Source organism: Saccopteryx leptura, chromosome 4, assembly GCF_036850995.1.
Source record: "Saccopteryx leptura isolate mSacLep1 chromosome 4, mSacLep1_pri_phased_curated, whole genome shotgun sequence".
Classification (NCBI taxonomy): domain Eukaryota; kingdom Metazoa; phylum Chordata; class Mammalia; order Chiroptera; family Emballonuridae; genus Saccopteryx; species Saccopteryx leptura.
The window spans coordinates 33,754,081-33,772,881 of record NC_089506.1 but is presented as its reverse complement, the minus strand read 5'-3'; the positions used below and the strand labels follow the sequence as shown (position 1 = coordinate 33,772,881).

At 39.5% G+C, this 18,801-nt stretch overlaps 1 pseudogene; it reads right to left on the bottom strand.

The window, feature by feature from the left end:
- Positions 1-2,044, bottom strand: LOC136404139 (E3 ubiquitin-protein ligase TRIM13-like; annotated as a pseudogene).
- Between the last annotated feature and the right edge of the window lie 16,757 nt (positions 2,045-18,801).

The window sequence follows — 18,801 nt, the reverse complement described above, 5'->3', positions numbered from 1 at the left end:
TCATAATAGTTTATATTTGCACATAAATTATGCCACATTATTCAGTGCCACCAAAGTAAAATTCCTGACTCTTTCACTGAAAATGAACAATCCATCTGTCCCCTGTCTCCAGTTCAAAACTGATTGTTCTACAAAATCAGGTGTTTTAGTCAGATAAGAACTGAGATGTGATAGTTGGTCTTTCCAGGTTGAAAATTCACCAAATAAAGACCATTCTAAGAATGTAGTGGGACTGAAGGAAATGAGAAGACCAAGCAGAATGACTACCACAAATAACTGACAAAAACTCAGGGAATCTTACTAATAAATGTACCAGTGTCTTGAGACAAAGAACATTTATCCACATTTACTAGTTTTTTTTTAGTTTTTAGTTTTTGTTTTTTTTTTACTTATTCATTTTTAGAGAGAAGAGAGAGAGAGAGAGAGAGGAGAGAGAGAGAGACAGAGAGAGAGAAGGGGGGAGGAGCTGGAAGCATCAACTCCCATATGTGCCTTGACCAGGCAAGCCCAGGGTTTTGAACCGGCGACCTCAGCATTTCCAGGTCGACGCTTTACACATTTACTAGTTTTTTGTCTTTCCACTGACTGGTATCAAAGTATAGGGCTGGTGGGCAAATTAGAGAGAGGTAAAGGAGTTTCTTTGATTATTTTTCTTTTTGCAGAAATATGATTGGTTCTGACATGTCTTTGAAGGCCTCAGGAATGTAAAAGGCCATTAAGTTGTTCCTGTAAGATGGTGTTGAGTTTATTAATCTGTGGGTCATAGATTTGCATAACTTGCTAACTGCAAGTTTCATGGTCTCAAAGTTAGACAGGATTTTATTCTTCTTTTGATCTAATTAATGTGGGTTGTAACTTCTCAAAAATCTCCTTCACTTCATCTGAATCTCTAGTCAGTAACTGGAGAGATGTCCTTCTGTTAGTTTCCAAGGTATCCACATGAGAAAGAGCATCTCCCCAACACCAGTCCTTAAATCTCTGAAAGAAGAATTCAAAGGCATCTACTGGTCAAATAAGTTTGTAAAATATGATTTTCACAATTGTTTGCTTATAGTTTGCATTGGGGGCTGGGCAGTGCCAGGTATATGTGGTCTGTGAAATTGCAAATTACCTTCCTGCTTGGGAAGGGCCATTGTTTTGCTAATGTTTGTTGGAGAAGGGGTCTTTGTGGGCCCAGCCAGTTTTGCAGAGAGAGCAGAGGGAATGCAGAGTGCTGTAGACAAAGCAAGTTTGCGCAGAAAGAGAGAAGGTGTGCAGATGGGGAACCAGAGCTGAGGGGCTTTGGGAGCCCTACTGAGGCTTATGGGGGCCTTTGATTCTAGGAGGAACCAGAGAAGATTCTCCTGGTTGTGGAACCGGAGAATGCATCAGTGGCTTTGGGAGCCCTGAGTGAGAGGGAAGAGGTCTTCCCTGTGTGCTCATCGGCCAGTGTGAGACTTTAATAAAAGAATGGCCCACCATTTTTTGGCTCCACTGTTTCTTTACCATCTGCCCAAATTCAATGAGAACCTACATGTTCATGGCCATGGTGGTGGCGGCCACTGGACCTACAGCAGCCCTTTCCTGAGGATAGTCATCTTCAATTGAACAGAAGGCATGTTGGGTGTGGTCACCACGTGTAGAGCAGATTACACAAATCAGCTGCCTACCAGTCAGGCAGAAAATGTTGAGAGGTTGCCCTGAGAGTCCTTTGCACATTGGCATTTTGGGAGAGAACTTGATCTTGTTATACTTCTCCACGGTGCCCTTCAGGGAGTAACTAATCTGTAAGCTATTGACTCCAGAAGCTCAAGTTTCCTTATGGCACATGAGGCCCTTGAATGGAGATGACTTCCACAATGAATTCCACACATTCCCCTGTAAGATCCTTTCTAAGCATTTTTTTTGCAAAAGTTGTGTGAGCAAGGCAGAAGTCATGGGTCATCACACAAATGGCAACAAATTGAGCAGTAGGATCTTCAAGCAGCTCCATCACATTTTCCTGTCCCTGCAAGCAGGTGTATTCCTCAGGGTTACTACTTTCCAGAGCAAAGGAATTTGGTTTTTTGTTTGTTTGTTTTTACACGTTGTGACTGGCAATCAAAGTAGGCTATTTTTCTCCAGGAGAGGGGGTGGGTAGGAGAGGTGGGAGTCCTTCTGATGTCTTCAACCACTGCCCAGGGTGTCACCTGGGAGGGGTGGGTCAGGCTGCTCCTCTTCCTTCCAAAGGGGTTGCGCTTGCTGGCCAAGCGCTACCTTGAAAGGGCCTGGGCCCTGCATCCCCTGCCTGGAAGCAGATACTCTGGGTTTCTTTTTAATTATCCTGCTTGGTATTTATAGCATTTTCTGAATCTACTGTCTTTCATAAGTTCTAGAAAATTCTCAGTCATTGTCATTATCTATTGCATCATCTCCTCTTTATCTTCTTCTGGAATACCAGTGAGAAGAGTTTTAGACCTTTTCTATTTTCCATGTCTCTCAATATCTCTCATATTTTCTCTTTGTCGCAGTGAGGGCTGAAAAAAAATACCTTTCCTCCCTCTTTCTGAGATCTTCTAGCTGGGCTAGTGATCAAATTAGCAGAGGAAGATTAACAGGAGAAAATAAAATTTTAATACTGTACATGGGAGTTTCACATATACAAAAAAAATTCCGGAGAGTGAGGCAACAGTGGGGGTAGTATATGATATTTTAGCAAAGGAGAAAAGGAGGGAAGGGAAGGTCTAAGATTTCAAAAGTGAGAGTGGGCGATTTATTGGTAGTTGAGGAAGAGGGGAACACAAATATTCTTGCTAGGCAACTCAGACACAATGGGACACAGCAGGTATCTAGCTAAAGGCCCATCAGTAGCACCTATATTTACTATGCTTATTAATTCAAATTAAGCTGAGGTGCATCCTAAAATAACCCTTCCTGCAGCAGGTTTTTGTATCTTAATCTCTTGGGCAGGAAACACACAACACTACATTAGGGTGAACCATACAATATTAGCATTTTTGTAGGTCAACACAATTGAATAGCAGCGTTTCCTTTAGTTCAAACTAATATGTGTTAGGGAAAGTGAGAAACAGTCTTGCTAGTTGTCTCAACTAAACTGTATAGTATGTCAAATAAATTAGCCCTCTTAGTTTTGAACTTTCTGGAGAGCATACAGAAACTCATTAAACATATAATTCAAGTCTTAAATTATAAATTCCTTACCTTTGAACTAAAATGTAAAAATTAGTAGTGTACTATGAGCTTGCAGAAGGTTCTAAAATTTTTATTATAAGTCATGAAAGCATTGGACTCAAAGAGAGCACTGGTTTTTCAAAATCTTTAAATATTTTAAGTGAATTACCATATTTTCTCTCATAAGACACACTCCCCCCCCCCAAAAAAAAAGTGGAGGGGAAAATGCCTGTGCATCTTATGGAGCAAAAAATATGGTATTTTATTAAATATTTTAACACACCATTTGGTTCAGATTATTTTCTTTCTTATTTTCCTCCATAATACCCCAGGTGTGTCTTATAGAGTGAAAAATACGGTACATAATTGAATGTATTTCAATCCTTTTCAAATTCTTGAAATATTCTACAGACACTACTTATAAATTATTAAAAATAAAAAGTCTAATTTGACAACACACAGAATAAAGTGGAATTTAATGTTTTTAAATACAGTTTCTATCTTGTTAATTCTTTTTATAAGCTTTTCAGTGATTTCTATTACCCAAAGATGAAATTTGTTACCTGTTGGGCAAATGAGTTTGTAAAGTCTGTATTTTCTGAGTTTGCTTACATTTATTGTTACAAATGGCGCTGGTCTGTGAAGTTGCTAATTACCTTCCTGCTTGGGAAGATTCATTGTTATGCTAATGTTGCCAGAGGAGGGGTTTTCACACCAAAAAGTTTTTAAAAAAGCAGAGGAGGAGAAGAAAGCCATTTTTGCAAAGAAGGAAGCCAAGATGGCAGAGTGCTGAAGGAGAAGTCAGTTTGTGCAAAGAGGAAAAGGGAGAAGGTGTGTAGATGGAGAACCAGAGGTGATTGAGACTGGTGGAGGCCTTTGATTCTAGAAAAAACTGGAGAAGATTCTTCTGGTTGTTGAACCGAAGAATGTATCAGGGTTTTGAAGTCCTATGTGTGTTTACTCACTGGCCAATGCAAGGCTAGAATAAAGGAATGGCCCACCAATTTTTGGCCCCTCTGTTTTTTTACCGTCTGCCCGAATCTAATATGAACCTACACCTGCCTGGCCACGATGATGGGGGTGGCCCCTGGCCTTATCATTCAAGTTCCTTCAAAACCTCTTTCTAAGCTATCCATCCAATGTACCATCTTTACACGTCAAGCAAGTAGCCAAATTGGTCTACTTACCATCTCCAAGTACCCCTACTTTCTCACTTAGTTGTTTTTTCTTCAGCCTGGAATGCTCTTTGATTAATTGCATTAGGGTTTATAGTCAGTGGTGGGATTCCAATAATTTAACAACCAGTTCTCTGACTTAATGACTATTTTAAGTATAAAAAAATATATACTGAAAAGTAGTTGATTATTTCGTGCATTTAATACTTAAATACAAACAATAAAAGAGGGACACAAAACTAGGTTATGTTATAAGAGTTTTAAAATATTAATGAAAAAATATTAAATAATACCATAATATCTGGGGGAGAATTTTGGGTGTAACACAAAGCAGAAACAAATGACAGCTTGTCATTCCCCTGGTTTCTTGGCACTTTTCCTCTTTATATTATATGTTTGTTTCCTGAAGTAATAAATGTGAGGAAATTAAAATGTAGTATTTTATCAAAGGTATAATGAGTTTTATGAAGTGAACAAATAAATATTACAAGCATAGTTTCGTCAAATTTTTTTCACTTATTGACAGAATGAACATTACTATGGGTGCTTAGAATACGCTGTTGCGCAAATGAATGTTAAAAAAAGAGTAAAGAATATAAATTTGTGGTTTCCACATTGGGTGGCTGCCCAGGCACCCACCTTAGAGAGAACCCTGATTACAAGTGCCATTTTAACAACTGGTTTGCCAAACTCAACAAAAAATTAGGTATCAGTTCTGCCAAACTGATGTGAACCAGCTGAATCCCACCATGGTGTATAGTACAGGGGTCCCCAAACTATGGCCCACGGGCCGCATGCGGCCCCCTGAGGCCATTTATCTGGCCCCCGCCGTACTTCCAGAAGGAGTACCTCTTTCATTGGTGGTCAGTGAGAGGAGCATAGTTCCCATTGAAATACTGGTCAGTTTGTTGATTTAAATTTACTTGTTCTTTATTTTAAATATTGTATTTGTTCCTGTTTTGTTTTTTTTACTTTAAAATAAGATATGTGCAGTGTGCATAGGGATTTGTTCATAGTTTTTTTTTATAGTCCGGCCCTCCAATGGTCTGAGGGACAGTGAACTGGCCCCCTGTGTAAAAAGTTTGGGGACCCCTGGTATAGTATATACCTTTAACTTACCACAGTCTACCTTTCAGTAATATTATACAATTTCACATATGGCATCAGAATATTATAACATTATATTTTCATTTTCCTCACCTGACCTTTGTGATATTGTTGTTATACATATAATATTCACATGTTATTACCTCCACAATAGATTATTTATTTATTTTAAACTTTTATTTATTGATTGATTATAGAGAGAGAAGAAAGAAGAGAAACATCAATTTGTTGTTCCAAATATTTATGCATTCATTAGTTGTTTCTTATATGTGCCCTGACTGTATATTGAATCCTCAACCTTGGCATAATGGGACGACTCTCTAACCAACTGAGCTACCAGGCCAGGGCTAATTTTTTAATTTATGCTTTAAAAAGGTAATTTTTTTTTTTTTTACAGAGAGAGAATTAGACAGGGACAGACAGACAGAAACAGAGAGATGAGAAGCATCAATCATTAGTTTTTCGTTGGGCATTGAGACACCTTAGTTGTTCATGGATTGCTTTCTTATCTGTGCCTTGACCGCGGGACTTCAGCAGACTGAGTAACCCCTTGCTCGAGCCAGCAACCTTGGGTCCAGGCTGGTGAGCTTTTGCTCAAATCAGATGAGCCCATGCTCAAGCTGGTGACCTCAGGGTCTGGAACCTGCATCCTTGGCATCCCAGTCCGATGCTCTGTCCACTGCACCCCGCCTGGTCAGGCAAAAGGTAATTATTTTTTAAAGAGATTTAAAAAATAATAGAAATATTATTTCTATTTATCCACAGATTTACTATTTACCAAGCTGTTTGTGTAGAGTCCATTTCTATCTGGTACTATCGTTCTTCTGCTGAAGTAACATTCTTCAAAATTTATTGAAACAGGTTTCCTTGTGATGACAATTTTCTGTGTTTATGTGTTGGCAAAAATATTGATTTTCTCTTTGCTTGTGAAACATATTTTTGCTGGGAATAGAATTCTATGTTGATAGCATTATTTTTTCTTTCAATACTTTAAAAATATTGCTCCATTGCCTTCTGGCTTGCATTATTTTTGGCAAGGAGTTTGTTATTATTCTTAACTTTGTTGTCATACAAAATATGTCATTTTTCTCTATATAAAAAATTTTTAATTGATTGTTTTAAGCAATATTATTTCATTGTACTTTAGCATGTTTTTCTTTATGTTTTTTGTGCTTGGTGTTTCTTATACTTCTTGAACTTCTCTATTTATATATCTATATATATTTGTATTTATCTTTTTATCAAATTTAAAAAAACTTTAAGAATTATTTCTTTAAATATTTTTTTTGTCTTTCTTCCTACTCCCCTCAACACAGCATGAGGATTCTAGTTACACATATATTAGTTATTCAAGATTTAGGGTGGACCCTAAATCAAATGACTAGTGTTTTTATATGAGAAAGGAGAGGGAGATTTGAACATACAGAGACAGTGAAAAAAAGATGATATGAAGACAGAGGATTCTATGTGTAACTAGAATCCTCATGCTATATTGAGGGGAGTGGGGTTATGCTGCCATAAACCAAAGAGTACCAAAGATTGCTGGTAGCCTTCAGAAGCTAGAAGAGAGGCACGGAACAGATTCTCCCTCAGTTCTCCTCCAAGGGACCAATACTGCTGTCTGGCCAGTAGTCGCCACCGTTGTGGCCATGCATGTGCAGGTTCCCATTAGGTTCGGGCAGATGGTAAAGAAACAGTGGAGCCAAAAACTGGTGGGCCAATCCTTTATTCAAGACTAGCACCGGCCAACAAGCAAACACACAGGGCTTCCAAAGCCACTGACACATTCTCCGGTTCCACAACCAGGAGAATCTTCTGTGGTTTTTCCTAGAATCAAAGGCCTCACCAGTCTCAGTGAAGCTCACAAAAGTCCTTTCCCTCTGTTCCCCATCTGCACACCTGCATTCTCTCTGTTTTCTCTCAGCAAACATGGCTTCTCTCTCCTCCAACACACATTAGCAAGATAATAGCCCTTCCCAAAGCAGGAAGGTAATTTGCAATTTCACAGATCACATACCTGGCACTTCCCAGTGCCATTTTTTAACACTGAAAGTGAGCAAACTCAAAAAATACAAATTTTATAAACTCATTTGCCCAACACCTGCCAATACCTGATTTCAGACTTCTTGCCTCCAGAACTGTGAGAAAATAAATTGCTGTTCTTTTAAGTCACTTAGTTTATGGTAATTTGTTACTCCAGTCCTAGGAATTAATGCATTGCCACAATTTTCTCTTAATAATCTGGGTATAGGTGGAGGTGTTTGTAAAGCCAGTAGCCACGGCCACCATCACAGCCACCTGGCCCATGCAGGTTCGCATTAGACTCGGACAGTTGGTAAAGAAACAATGGAGCGCCTGACCAGGCAGTGGCGCAGTGGATAGAGCATTGGACTGGGATGCAGAAGGACCCAGGTTCAAGACCCCAGGATAGCCAACTTGAGCATGGGCTCATCTGGCTTGAGCAAAAAAGTTCACTAGCATGGACCCAAGGTCATTGGCTCGAGCGGGGGGTTACTCAGTCTGCTGAAGGCCCGCAGTCATGGCACATATGAGAAAGCAATCAATGAACAACTACGGTATCACAATGAAAAACTGATGATTGATGCTTCTCATCTCTCTTCATTCCTGTCTGTCTGTCCCTATCTATCCCTCTATCTGACTCTTTCTCTGTCCCTGTAAAAAAAAAAATTAAAAAAATTAAAAAAAATTATACCTAAAAAAAAAGAAACAATGGAGCCAAGAACTGGTGGGCCATTAGCTTTAATCCTAGCTTGCACCAGGCGGGCAAGAAATACACACAGTGGGAAAGCACTTCCCTTTCCATTCAGGGCTCCCAAAGCCACTGACTTATCTGTGTTCCCTAGAATCAAAGGTTCTACCTCACCAGCCATATTCACTTCTGTTCTCCTTCTCCTTCTCTGCACAAACTCTGCACTAACTGGCTTCTTCCTCAGCACTCCACCATCTTGGCTGCTTCTCCTCTCCTCCACGTGGCCTTTCTCTGCTCTCCTACAGCATGGGCTTCTCCTAGAACATAATCACTCTTCTCCCTGAACAACGTGATCTCTCTTCCTTTTAAAACCTTTTGGTGCGAAAGCCCTCCCCCAACACATATTAACATAATCACACCCATCCCAAGCAATCACCTGGGTGAGAGACTTCCACATGGGCAGCGCCATCTTTAACAAAGTAAGCATAATATATTTTATCTGCTCAACAGTGTTTAAGACGTTTTGAAGAGAAAATAAAATTTTGGATTGAGAAATATCTGTATTTTCTAACTAAGTCTGCTGGATAATTTATTTAGTGATAGTATAGTTTTCTTTCATTGCAACATAGAGCATTATACAAAGTTAAAACATTCTTAAAAACTATTATACAATTACAGATTTCTCTTCTGTGGAGCGAAGAACTAAGTAGAGGATTGACATATGACTCCACTAAAACACAATACCACTTTGTCAGCGTACATTAACTATTTAGTTTTTTTTTGTTTTTAATTTTATTTATTCATTTTTAGAGAGAAAAAAGAGAGGGAGAGAGAGAGAGACAGAGAGAGAGAAGGGGGAGGAGCTGGAAGTATCAACTCCCATTTGTGCCTTGACCAGGCAAGCCCAGGGTCCCGAACTGGGGACCTCAGCATTTCCAGGTCGATGCTCTATCCACTGCGCCACCACAGGTCAGGCTAACTATTTAGTTTTATAGTAGATACGCAGTATTTATCAAGTTTATTTCTTAAAAATTATTTCTTTGAATTTTTCTAATCAAAATACCACCAATGATAAAGAAACCCAAAGCTGAGCTTATTGCTACCTGGGCAAGAGAGAACTACATCATTCAACAAAACAAAACAACACAACAGGGGAGTTTCCCTGAGCAGAAACTGAAGTGGTTAAATATAGGACATAATGGAGGTACGCCAAATAAGGCAAGATTCTTTTATTTTTAAAATTTTTTTATTAATTAATTTTAAGGTAGAGAGACAGGAACATACATCTGTTCCTATATATGCCCTGACTGCAGATCAAAATGGCAAACTCTGTGCTTTAGGACAGTGGTCCCCAACCCCTGGGCCTCGGACCAGTACCGATCCGTGGGCCATTTGGTACTGGTCCGCAGAGAAAGAATAAATAATTTACATTATTTCCGTTTTATTTATAATTAAGTCTGAACGATGTTTTATTTTTTAAAAGTGACCAGATTCCCTCTGTTACATCCGTCTAAGACTCACTCTTGACGCTTGTCTCGGTCATGTGATACATTTACCCGTCCCACCCTAAAGGCCCGTCCGTGAAAATATTTTCTGACATTAAAGCGGTCCGTGGCCCAAAAAAGGTTGGGGACCACTGCTTTAGGACAACACTAACCAACCAAGCTATCCAGCCAGGACAATAAGGCAAGATTCTGAGTTCAGACCTCTGGTTGATTCACCCTGCAGATTATAAATGCTTCTTTTTAATTGGTCATTATAAGAGTGAGTACAGTTCTCAAGGAACTCTGGGATGGGTAGTTTAAGGATATCGTAGCCTCAGGGACACATCACAGGCAAATTAATATGTGCATGCTTAGAGGTTTGGTGAAAAATTTTTTTTAACAAATTCAAATAGATGATATCTTTAAAAATATACAAAGTTCACATTATAGGTCCAAACATCTGTTGTATCCCTCAGTCTATAAATGAATACATTAAAATAACTTTTATATAGCCCTGGACAGGTGGATCAGGGAATAGAGCATTATCCTGGTGTGTCAAGGTTGCAAGTTCAATCCTTGATCAAGGGCACATATGAGAAGTAACCAATGTGTGCACAAATAAATGGAACAACTAAGTGGAGCAAGTTGATGCTTCTCTCTCTGTCTTTCCTTTCCTTGCTCTCAAATCAAGGGAAAATTAAAAAAAAATTTTTTTGTATTAGTATTAGACACAGGCATTCAAAAAACATATTATTCTTTAAATTTTTTTTAAATTTATTTATTAAATTTAATGCAGTGACATTGATAAATCAGGGTACATATGTTGAGAGAAAACATCTCTAGATTATTTTGACATTTGATTGTGCTGTATACCCCTCCCCCAAAGTTAAATTGTCTTCTGTCACCTTCTATCTGGTTTTCTTTGTGCCCCTCCCCTCCCCCAACCCCTCTCTCCTTCTTCACCCCATCCCCCCTCCCCCCACCCCCCACCCCTGTTGCCATCACATTCTTGTTCATGTCTCTGAGTCTCATTTTTATGTCCCTTCTATGTATGGATTCATATAGTTCTTAGTTTTTTTTCTGATTTATTTATTTCACTCCGTATAATGTTATCAAGGTCCATCCATGTTATTGTAAATGATCTGATGTCATCATTTCTTATGGCTGAGCAGTATTTAAAATTTTTATTCATTGATTTTAGAGAGAAAATAAGAAAGAGAGAGAGATAAACATCAATTTGTTGTTCTACTTATTTATTCAAACAGCATATTAAATCCATGTTAGCATGTTTGGAATTGTGTGCTTTTAATGGAAAAAATATTTCTCTTTAACAAGAGATATTGTTCCTTCAAATATATATATATATATATATATATATATTTTTTTTTTTTTTTTAACAGAGACAGAGAGAGTCAGAGAGAGGGATAGATAGGGACAGACAGACAGGAATGGAGAAAGATGAGAAGCATAAATCATCAGTTTTTCGCTGCGACACCTTAGTTGTTCATTGATTGCTTTCTCATATGTGCCTTGACCGCGGGCCTTCAGCAGACCGAGTAACCCCTTGCTCAAGCCAGCGACCTTGGGTCCAAGCTGGTGAGCTTTGCTCAAACCAGATGAGCCCGTGCTCAAGTTGGAGACCTCGGGGTCTCGAACCTGGGTCCTCTGCATCCCAGTTCGATGCTCTATCCACTGCATCACCTCCTGGGCAGGCTGTTCCTTCAAATATTAACACTAACTTCTTCATAAGAACTTGGAGGGAGCTCATGTTTCCATATTAAAAATATCCATATCCAGTGAGACTTTTCAAAATTCAAAATCAGCCAAATTCAAAACACTCAGAGAAGTATTTGGGGGAGTTTTCTAGAGAAATACCACCTGTGTGTCTTTGCAAAGTTTAAACTACCCAAAGTGGTAAGTAGTTCTCTAATCTGAATGCAACTTTCATGTATCCTCAAAAGACTTATTTTAAACATTTTCTCAAGAAATATTGTAACTTTTCTATGATTTAATGTCTCAAGATAGTGTCTGAATTAAATGATAAAATTCAAGATTTCAGGTGGCTGCTCTAAGATTTAAAAAAACAGAGGGGAGCCAGTTTAAGGATATACTTCGGCTTTCAATTCATTTCACTCTGTGTGTGTGTTTATTTGTTTGAGTTTTGTTCCTTTGTTTGTGGTAACGGTACACTTTCTTTTCCACAAGTTTGATTTCCTTTCTCTCCCGTCTGACTTTATTTCTGAGTAATGGCATATTCAGTGGCTCCGACAGGCAGGAGACAGCTCTGAGAGGATTTCGGTGTCCGCTACGGGGCGTCCCCCACTCTTCCTTCTTCTCTGCCTCCAATATCTTTGCATTGTTGCTTCTGGACATTAAAGATTTCCTGGTATGTCCATTTCCCCCACAGATAGACATTCAGTCCTCTGCCTTCATGGCTTGGGGAAGAAGGAAGTGGTTGGTGCCTGGACTTCAGAAACGAGAGTGCCTAGTGTATGCCCCCTAGCAGCAGGTTTATGAAAGCCTGGGTATGGTTTTGGTCACAAGCAGCCCTGTTTCAACACAATGTTGGGGGGGGGATTTCTTGGCACCCCTCTGCCCAGATCCTCTTCCCTGCCCCATTCCTTATCCCTCTCCTGCTACCTCTGACCTTAAGGCAGCTTTGGTGTTGGAAAGACAGCCATGCTCAGCAAAGGATGTGGAAATCCTGGGCAGTCAAGCTCCTCCAGAAGCATTAACAGAAGCCTGACTAGCAGGGCAGCTTTGGGAAGGGACTGCATTAGAGAGGGTTTACAACTGGTGTGATCAGCGCCTTATGATGAATCTGATCTCAGTTATACTCAGACTGGTGAAAGTTAACCCATATGAATTCTATGCATTGTTATCTTTACCGCCTCGCCCCTTAAAAAAATACAAGGTTGAGATTACATTTAAGACTAGCAAAAAGGGAAATTTGTGGTATTACCTTGAAATTGATTTTTAATTTTTCTTACTTGTGAGCAGAGAGTGTTTTGTCTGGTATAGATTCTTTGTTACTTGCTGAGACCTTTTTGAGTCCTAACAAGAGATCATTTTTTGCAAATGTTGTGTGGGTTCTTGAAAAATCAATATGTATATTCTACAGCTGTATTTTCTTTTTTTTTTTTTTTTTTTTTTTTTTTTATTTTTCCGAAGCTGGAAACGGGGAGAGACAGACAGACTCCCGCATGTGCCCGACCGGGATCCACCTGGCACGCCCACCAGGGGCGACGCTCTGCCCACCAGGGGGCGATGCTCTGCCCCTCCGGGGCATCGCTATGTTGCGACCAGAGCCACTCTAGTGCCTGGGGCAGAGGCCAAGGAACCAACCCCAGCGCCCAGGCCATCTTTGCTCCAATGGAGCCTCGGCTGCGGGAGGGGAAGAGAGAGACGGAGAGGAAGGAGAGGGGAAGGGGTGGAGAAGCAGATGGGCGCTTCTCCTGTGTGCCCTGGCCGGGAATCGAACCCGGGACCCCTTGCACGCCAGGCCGACGCTCTACCACTGAGCCAACCGGCCAGGGCCACAGCTGTATTTTCAACATTGATCACTGTGCCCAGAACATAGCAGGAACTACCAAGGTCGAATTAGCTTTTCCACATGAAGTGCCGAGCCTACATAGCAACTTCAGAATCTCCCTAACATTTTTGTCTTGTGACATACAATTTTGTGGGACACATCATGTCCCAGAAATGTCTCACCCTATAATATCACAGCGGCACGCTGTGGAGGGACTGTGGGGAGGTCTCCCTGCTGCCCTCTGGAGGAACTCCTCAGCGGTGCTGTGCTGACCACCTGCAGCAGGGGCACCTTGGGAACTTAAAAAAAATTTTTTTTGTTATTACTAATTTTTGCAGTGACATTGATAAATCAGGGTACATATGTTCAGAGAAAACATCTCCAGATTATTTTGACATCTGATTATGTTGCATACCCCTCACCCAAAGTCAAATTGTCTTCCATCACCTTCTATCTTGTTTTTAAAATGCTGTTTTCTAGGTCTCACCCAGACCTACTGACTCAGGATTTCTGGGGATGGGGCCTGGAATTTCTTCTTTTAAGACTGTCTTTCACCCTTGATCCTTATGTATTCTTAAGTTTGAGAACTTTTCAGCTTTTCTTCTTTGAAAGGACAAGAGATCTGTATCATTTCATGTAAAAACAGTCATACTTTCGGGGCCTCCTCACTGGGGAAACTGTTGTACCAATGAAATGCTGCTCTCTGGAAGAAGAATATCAATGTACATTTTCCCTACAGCACTTCAGTAGCTGCAGTTCAGTGGTGGGATTCAGCCGGTTTGCACTGGTTTGGCAGAACCGATACCTAATTTTTTGTTGAGTTTGGCGAACCAGTTGTTAAAATGGCACTTGTAATCAGAGTTCTCTCTAAGGTGGGTGCCTGGGAAGCCGCCCAATGTGAAAATCACAAATTTACATTCCTTACTCTTTTTTAACGTTTATCTGTGCAACAGCATAATTGAAGCACTTATAGTAATGTTCATTCTGTCAATTGGTGAAAAAAATTTGACGGAACTATGCTTCTAATATTTATTTGTTCACTTCATAAAACTCATTATACCTTTGATGAAATACTACATTTTAATTCCCTCGCATTTGCTACTTCAGTAAACAAACATATAATGTAAAGAGAAAAAGTGCCAAACAACCAGGGGGTAACAAGCTGTCATTGGAAATATCTTAACAGCTTTATTGTTTTTATTTGTCAAGCATTATTTAATATTTTTTTCATTAATATTTTAAAACTCCTTCTTATAATATAACCTAGTTTTATGTACCTCTTTTATTGTTCTTATTTAAGTATTAAATACATGAAATAATAAACTATCTTCCAGTATATTGTGTTTTTTTTATATTTAAAATGGTCATTAGGGCAGACAACTGGTTCTTAAATATTTGAATCCTACCATTGCTGCTGTTATATACATTTTCTAATTAAATCCTGACCACAGTCCTGTGAGATGATGAAGTGGGTTGAAGATGCCCTCCCCATAAAAAATATGTTCGTGTTCCAACCCCTGATAGAGTGAATGTTTCCTTCTTTGGAAAAAGGTCTTTGAAGATGTAATTAAGTTAAAGATATTGAAATAAGTTCATCCTGGATGACCTGGTAGGACTTAAATTTAATGACTAACCTCCTTATAAAAGACAAAAGAGGATAAAGTGCAAGCAGAGAGAAGAAGGCCCAGTATCAAATGACAAAGGCAGAAATTGGAGTGATGCAGCCACAAGCCAAGGAACACCTGGAGCCACCAGAAGCTGGAAGAGGCAGGGAAGGACCCTCCCCTAGAGCCTTCAGAGGGAATACGACCGGTCCTGCAGACACCTTGATTTTGGATTCTAGAACACTGAAGAAAAGAAAAACCTCTCTGTTGTTTTAAGCCATTAAGTTTCTGCTACGTTTTAATGGCAGCCTTAAGAAACTAATACAGGCTGGTATTATTATTCCCATTTACAGTTACACAGTTGGGTCTACTATAATGAAATTCATTTAATTATAATAGCCACTGGGTCCTAGGAAGTTGGTAACCTTGAGTTGATTCTTTCTTTTAGGGAATTTATGATCTAAGCACATTCCTTTCTACCTTGATGGTCCAGAGATAGTTACTGCCCAATTAGTGGAGTGGAAAGGCTCAAGAGAAGTTACAGAATTCCCAAAAGTCTGTGTAGGAATTATTCTGGCTGGAAGACCATGGCCCACATTGTCCTTCCCTGGTACTTAGCCTAGTGGCATTCATGGCACAGCCAGCACCAGCAACCCCAAAGACACGGACATGGCTGTAATCCCACTCTCCCAGAGCTGGGAGCTTGCCTGAAGTCAGCCTGTCCTTCAGTGGGGCGATGGCCTGGGCTTTCACTTCTGTCTGGCATCCGTCCACCACTTTAATGCCCTTTACAAGTCAGTCTTGGTTTCCTCAGCTCATGTGAAAGATGCATGGCAAGTAATAACGGAGTTAAGGCTAACCATAGCCCATTTCGATAACAACCCTCTAAAAACGTATTGAACTTATAAAGTATCCATGGATCTAAAAGCACTTGAAGGTAGCCTTACGGTTAAAGCATTAACGTTAGATTCAGGCAGACTAGAGTGGAATTCTCACTCAGCTGTTAATAGTTTTAATGAAGATGGTCCTTTAAGCAAGTTACTTAACCTGCCTGTGTGCCAATGTCCTCATTTACAAAACTGAGTCTCGCTTCATGGGGTTGCTATGAGGACTGAAAGAGGATGTGAAAGGCTTGTCATGGTTAAGGTTTGGGTTAAGGCTAAGTTTAGGGTTAGGGTTAGGGTTAGGGTTAGTAAGTGTTGAGAGAGAGCTATAATTGTTATTCAATGTCTTAACATTTCAACATAGTTTTGACATTTTTTTCCCACTACTTTACCTCCCCTCCCCCATGGGTTCTAAGGCTTTCCCTTTTTCTTACAATTTAAGTAGACAAAATGTGGGCACTGTAGGGTTAATTTTAGTCTCTCTTATGAACTGTTGATGAAATGTTTCTCTGTGGTCTATAATTAGCATTTAATTTGAATACTTACTCTATTGCTGTTTTATTTTTCCTGCATGGGAAATGTCAAGGGGGGGCGGAAACACTGCTGACCAGGGGTATTTAACACGTGAGTGTTTTAGTGACAGCGCCTTAAAAAAACAAGCATATGGGATCGTTAAATTATTGATGATGTTTTTGCTGCAGTGGATTTATAAATAATACATGTTTAAAGTGTTATTTCCTTTACATTTAAGGACAACTAAAGAGTATTCTTGTTTGAGTTTAAAGAGAACTGACAGTTGGAGAAAGGTCAACAAAATGTTCATTCATGCAGTTTCTATGTCAAAACTCCCTCAAACTTCAAATAAGAAGTATTTTATATAAGCTCACCAAATAGTCTCCTTTGTTTTTAGAGCAGAACAAGGCAATGGATTTAACTGAGCAATAGGTGGGGTGGGGTGGGGGAGCTTGAAATAATATTACTGACAAAAGTTTCATATTAAACAATATTACTTTTTTTCCCTTAGAAACCTTGAAGTAAATTGAAGTTAGCTTCTGTGAACAAAAAACAGGAAACCCAACACTTAATCTCTGAAGACTATCAATTTCCTGACACATTAGCTCTTTAGAATATGTTATTCTAAAAAGGAATGGCGTGGAGTGACTGGGGACAGATATTATGAAAACAGGTGCGATTACTTTCCACCCAGAATTGCCCTCCTTGGGTCTGGAATTATAGATAAAGTTTTGCTTGATATTCATATGGGTATGGGAGAGAGGCATAAGCTCCATCGTTTTCCTCAGATTTACTGCCTTGAAAATATTGAGATCCACTACTTCCTTTTTTTTGGAGCTGGCAAAGAGGAACAAGGAGGTCAAAGGCATGGAGAGTGTTAAAGGAGGGAAGGGGGAAACTAAAGTTCTTCTGATGCTAATTGACTCCTCAGCTCACTTCAACACTGCTACCTCCATAAACCATGAGTAGTACTCTAAATTGTGGCTGATTCAACAATACTTAAAAAACGAATCACTAGAATATAAACACGAAAGACTATCTAGCAACATGGGGGAGGGGTCTTAATTCTTTCGTTTCTTGAGCTAAAACAATTTTTTTTGAGAATGTGTTTTTCTGTATGTTTGGCTTTAACTTCTATCTCTGCAATTTTCAAAAAGGGTTTGAAGCAGGATGTAAATCTATAATTCAATTATAAAACTCAAGCATTGTTTTAATTATAAGAGGATATAGTTAAAATGTTTTCACTAAATGGAAGAATGTATTTTCTTCACTCGTATTTAAAAACAATCAATGAATAACTAAAGTGACACAACTATGAGTTGATGCTTCTCATCTCTCTCCCTTCCTATCTCTTTCTCTAAAAATTAATGAAATGAAATGAGATGAAATGAAATATGTCCTTCCCAGAAGTTTAGACCCTGAGAGTTACTTAATTGTGTTACCTATATGTAATGATAAGGAAGTAAATGAAAATTACATAAAAATTTCATAATGAGAGATTCAATGATTTATGTCACTAAATTTAACCACATTCTTCTGAATAATACAGGGCTGAGGAAGCTTAAGTAACTTGCCCAATATGCCCCAAGTGACTATTAGGACCAGAATTCAAATCAAGGTCTGACCATATTCTTTTTTGTGTGTGTGTGAAAGAGAGACAGAGAGAGGGACAGATAGGGACAGACAGTCAGGTAGGGACAGAGATGGGAAACATCAATTCTTTGTTGCCACTCCTTAGTTGTTCATTGATTGCTTTCTCATATGTGCCTTGATGGGGGGATGGCTACAGCAGAGCGAGTGACCCCTTACTCAAGCCAGTGACCTTGGGCTTCAAGCCAGCGACCTTTGAGCTCAAGCTAGCGACCATGGAATCATGTCTATGATTCCACACTCAAGCCAGCAACCCTGCACTCAAGCTGGTGAGCCCATGCTCAAGCTGGATGAGCCTGCGCTCAAGCTGGATTAGCCTGCGCTCGAGCCGGTGACCTTGGGAATTTAAACTTGGGTCCTTTGTGTCCCAGTCTAATGCTCTATCCACTGAGCCACCAGCTGGTCAGGCTGTCCATATTCTTTCTTCTACATCCTTTGCCAATAACAAAGGCCCATCTGCTAAGGGGAGAACTTAAGTAAGATCTTAAGACGATATAACTCAAGCACTTAGCCCAGGGCTTGGTCTAAATGTGGTGCTAAATAAATGTTAGTTCCTCTTTTGTTCCCTCAAGAGATATAAGGTTAATAGAATTTTAAGGGAAGTCATTAGTCTGTACAATTGCTAAGTATGCTCTATTTGTGATGATGTCATAGAATGGTTGGGTGGGAATGGCCTGGGGGATCATCTTCAGAACTAAACTCTTCTTTTTCCCCAGCTTTTTTGAGGTATGATTAACAATAAAATGGTATATATTTAAGGTATATGATATGATATACATAAACACTGTGAAGTAATTACCATCACCTCGCTTAGTTATCATTTGTATGTGTATGTATATATGTGGTGAAAACACTTAAGATATATTCTCTTAGCAAATATCAAGTATATAATAGTCATCATACTGTATTTCAGATCACTAGGACTTATTCATTTTATAACTGCAAGTCCATACCCTTTGATCAAGTCCCCATTACTCCCACCCTCCATCTCC